Source organism: Salvia hispanica, chromosome 1 (assembly GCF_029641045.1).
Source record: "Salvia hispanica isolate PSC_SH4W2 chromosome 1, Shi_PSC_v1, whole genome shotgun sequence".
NCBI lineage: Eukaryota > Viridiplantae > Streptophyta > Magnoliopsida > Lamiales > Lamiaceae > Salvia > Salvia hispanica.
Window position 1 is genome coordinate 54594319 of NC_142692.1, and position 5063 is coordinate 54599381.

The 5063-nt window shown below is 44.7% G+C and overlaps 1 non-coding gene across 1 annotated transcript; it reads left to right on the forward strand.

Moving 5' to 3' along the window:
• The first annotated feature begins 278 nt into the window (after window positions 1-278).
• On the forward strand, window positions 279-385 carry LOC148934163 (small nucleolar RNA R71). Its single transcript, XR_016134804.1, has one exon. It is a non-coding gene; the product is annotated as a small nucleolar RNA R71 (small nucleolar RNA).
• Window positions 386-5063: the final 4678 nt, after the last annotated feature.

The following is a 5063-nucleotide window of genomic DNA, read 5'->3' on the forward strand; positions in this document are numbered from 1 at the left end:
CTTCCTTCCTCGAGACGTCCATTTGATAAATCCTGACTCTAAGTTCTGCTAGCTCCTTAGCAAAAGAACTTTCTTCGGCCTCTTCTATGGCTGCTACTCTTCTCGTGGCATGCCTTTCCTTCGACCACCCCCGACTGTTGGTGGCGAACTCCTCGATCACCGCCATGGCATCCTCTCCTGTCTTTCTTAGAAATCCTCCATTTGCCCCTGAATCAAGCATAGCACATATTTTTTCATTAAATCCATTATAGAGGATTCCTACCTGATGGTCTATGGAAAAACCATGGTTTGGGCACTTTCGAAGAAGAGCTTTGAAACGAGCAAATGCCTCATAGAGGGGCTCGTCATGGCCTTGTATAAACTGAAAGATCTCACTCTTGAGCTTCAAAATAGTGCCTGGCGGGTAGTATTTGTCGAGGAAGGTAGCTACGATGTCCTTCCATGTGGAGACCTTTTCTGGTGGCATACACTCAAACCACTCCTTAGCAGAATCAATCAATGAGAATGGAAAAAGTCTTACCCGTATGGCATCGTCGTCGACACCATTTAATTTCAAAGTGTTTGCGATTTCCACGAATTTGGAGAGATGGCGGTTAGCATCTTCAGTCGCCCTACCTGCAAAAGGAGTTTGCTCGACCCTTTGGATAAGGGGCATGCGTAACTCAAAATTGTTAGCATCAATACGAGGACCGTCAGGAAAAGTGATCATATTCCCATGATTGAACATGTTCATCACAGGTAATGTTTCTCTGTTCTTCTTTTCCATGGCTTCTCGGGCTGCTCTTTCCGCATCTCTCTCATCCATCAGCAACTTCACCATCTCCTGCAGCTTCTCAATATCTGTTCGGTCACCCATTGTTCCTGATCCTTTTTCACTTCTTATTATGCTACGAGTTCTTTCAAGTTCTAAATCAAGCGGCTCTAAGATGTACTTCCCAGAACGCGTTCGCATACAAAACCTGCAAGACTCGAAAACAAAAACAAATTAAACTAAAAAAAATTAAAACAGAAAGCAATAAAAATCCAAAATAGTAAAATTATTCGTTTGAAGATATCACTCCAAAGTGAATTGTCTTCCCCGGCAACGGCGCCAAAAACTTGATGCACTTTTTATTTGCACTATAAATACCTGCAAGTATACAGAGTAGGTATAGTATAGCAAAAGGTTAGTACCGGATATCGAACACGGGGAAGACGTACACAAAGTGTCTATCTCCTACTAGAACTCAATTACTATCTGGAGAAACAAGAATTTTTTTTTGAAAATTTTTGAAAACAGAAAATATTAAAAGCAGTAACCAACTAAATGCAAGCAAATCACGGAGAGAAAAGTATAGAGATAAGGGAATTCCAGGGATGTGCTTTCACTTTTATGGTTATACAAATTCCAAACTACAATACCCTAGCACAGTTAATACTTTGAAAGGACGAGTCACCTAGCTTATGCTCATGCGATACAAACGTTGATTACTAACATTAGGGTTGTCAATCCTAATACGTAACTCCAAAAAGCTCCTAAGACCCTTGAAAAGTCCTCACTCTCAATTAACAGTGCCGTTTTAAAGGAAGCTAACTGTAGTGTCTACTAAGTGGATCTAACTCGCTAGAACTCTGTCACAGTTATGAAGCAAGTTATATTAAATCATACATAATTGTGTCACTCAATTACGAAGCATCATGATTAACTTAGGGAAGAAACAAAGTAAAAACAAAACGGATATTAAATAGAAAACGGAATTGTATAACCAAAGTTGCTACTAACACATCCCTAGAATCCTATGAGTTTAGTTACACATAATTGAATAAACTAAAAACATAGATTGAAGGGAAAACAATTTGAACATAAAACTAAAGCAAATAAAACCAGTAGGTGGAATCCTTGTCGTTCTTGATGTTCTTGAAATCCTTCTCCAACTCCTTGCACAATTGAAGTACTCTAGCTTTTGATCTCTATGAATATTGCAAGTAGTAACTCTCTTCCTCTATGAATGTGTTCCCCTCTTTTTGATGAAGCTTGAGGTCCTATTTATAGGGGAAAATTATTCCTCATCATAGAAGGAAAAGATCTTCAAAATTTGGTAAGTCTTGGAGCAAATCTAGGGCTGGTCGGATTCGCCGCCTTTCTCCGGCGGGCCGCCGCACCTTGGCCGGCGGTTGCCGCGTTGGAGTCCAGAGACTCTGAACCTTCGGTGGCGGACCGCCACATGTCCTCCGGCGGTCGCCGGGCGAGACTCTTCTCCTAGCGTAAATTTCCGAGGCGGACCGCCACATGGCTCTGACCACCGGGCGCCGGCGGTCGCCGTACAACTTCGCGGCGGTCGCTGGTCGCCGTCTGACTCCAGATTTCCAGACTATGCGTTTTTACTCCCCTTTTCGGCTCAAATATGCACATTTCTCACAAAACACGTCAAAATACCAAAATGTATAAAATATGCAAATAATGGACATGTAGAGTGATTTTGATAGTAAAAACGGACCAAATAATGGCCTTAAAACAGTGCAAAATCCGAGCGTATCAAGGAGCCCTCGAAAGCTAGCCAGAAGGACACCCAAATGGCAACAGGGACAGTATCATCAACGCCGACTGACCAGAAAGAGAAGGCTGACAGGGTGGCTGAGGGTCTGGACCTCGCATCAGAGTCAGTAGGTCGGGAGGAGGCGACAAGAAGTGATACTAGTACCCGTGTGGTGACCGAGCCTACCACCCAGGAAGAGGCAATGGAAATCGAAGAAGACAAGTACATCCAAGAAAGAAAGAGAAAGGGGAAAGCCCCTGCCAAGAAGAAACAAGCCGTAAAGAAACAGCGCACTACCAATGCCAGCATAGTGATCAGAGAGCCGGAAGGGAGAGGGAGATTAAGCGACAGCGACTACACTTCCAGCGAGGAGTCTGACTCGGAGAGTGATATCTCTCTAGAAGGGGAAGAATACCATGAGCAGCAGCTCCCCGACAATCACCATGAACTAGTCCACCCTCCGGTATAGACGGTGGAGGGTAGAGCTCACTGATGAGCTTATGGAGGAGATGAAGCACTACGACACTAAAAAGCTTCAAGACGCATTTGACGACAAGGAAGATAGCAGCAAGCAGGTCAAATGCGGAAAGGTACTCCACATACCCTCTTTGGATGAGTTATCTGTTCGTGATTCCTTCCTGGCCAGTATGGAAGCATTGGGTTTTGAGTGGCTGTTAGAGAATAGAGACCCGTAGATATCTGTGAGATTAGCGAAGGAGTTCTTCACCACGTTTAGGTTCCAAGTCACAACGGACCTAGACGAGGTGTCAATTTCCTTCAGGATATTCGGTGGAGAGCTATCTGTGCGACTGGGTATGTGTAGCCTGGAGGAGGCTATAGGACCAGAATGGAGAAGCCGTGAGAGGGGGGTACCGAGGAGACACATAGACTTTGAGCCCCAGGAAGCCTGGGAGGAGCTAACCCACCTCGATGCTGGTCAGTTCGCCTCCACTACATCCAAATCCACCCACTTCAACAATTCCATGCTCAGATTGGTGCAGCTCTATTTAGGCTATAACTTACTGGGACAGAGTAATTCAACTGCCAGAATGTCCATGAATGAATTGTACATGATATGGTGCGCTAATCGCGGAAGGAGGCTGCATTTGGAATTCTGGACGGCCTACCAATGCCACCTGATAGCCACCCACCCAGCTAGGAACTTGTCCCTCTGCCACATACTAGGAGCCTTCGTTCGCAACAACATCATCATAACAGAGGCAGAAGACCTATCTCCGATGTACATGATCGACGCTCCTGGCCTGTTCGATATACCCTTCTTCGTCCGCACCAACTTGGTATACTACAGAGAAGGAGTGCCCCAATTCTACCCGATGGGAGAAGCCCCTGGTGGAAGGGCACAACATGTCCAAGAGGGGCAAGTTGGGCAGATCGACCAAGGGCAACGGCTATGGCAAGAAAATCTGGAGAGGGCAGTAACTGAGCTAGCGGAGGAGAATAGACAATCACGGGCAGAGATGGCAAAGCTGACAACCCTGATGGAGAGCATCCTAAAGGAACTGACAAGAGGAAAGGAAAGCACTGGAGCTGGAACAAGTGGAAATGGAGGACAGAATGAGGAAACCACCGGACCTGAGGAAGAAGAAGGTGATGAACAAGAGGAGGCAGATGACAACCAACCGGAATCCACTGAAGAGGAACCAAAGGAACCACCTGCACAGACCCCTGCGCCAAGGAGGAGCAGGAGGAACGTCTGATCGACCCCCCCCCCCCCCAAACCGACCAGTTAGTTTTCTTTTTGATTTTTAGTTTTCTTTTATTTCTGTTTTCTTACTTTTGTTAAAACATGTGTTTTGTTATGTTTTCTGTGTTCTATCATAAACATGTTAACTCACACTTAGCCTACTGCGTAGTCTAAGTGTGAGGAGTTTATATGTTTATATATCATGTTTTATAAAAATTCTGCTCTGTTTTGTAAATCTATGTATATATCTGTAGCTCTCCCACTTAGCCTATTACATAGTCTAAGTGTGAGAAGTTTTTAGATATAGTATGTGTTTGTTATAAATGTGTGTCTGTCATACTAGCCATTCCCAATTTTCACTTCACAGCCCGTATCTGGGGCAAACACTTGTGAAGTGAGAGGGGGGAGCAAATGGCCAGTATGCCGTGTACATATGTGTTATTTGAGTCAGTGCATGTTAGTTTTTTTTAGGGTTTGTTTAGGTCTAAGAATTATGTGTTATGTTTTTTTTTATGAATGGGCTTAAAACTCAACTGCCTCAAACCGACGGTGAGGGGAATTGAGGGATATAAGGCATGCCGGAAAATAGAAACCACCCCCTCCAGTAACCCTAGTCAGTATAGATGATGCAAGTACGAAGGAAAGACTCATCCCTTAGGCCAGACACGAAAGCCCTCTTAAAAGGTGAGTTAGAAGCCCCAAAGTGGAACTGCTTTCCACTAAACACTGGAAAAAAAAGAGAAGAGTGGCTAACACATGATGTCTAGGGAATGGTGACCGCGTGTAGCAAACCCTGAAGGCAGTAGGAAACCTCCCCCCCCCCCCCCCCTGAAAAAAAAAAA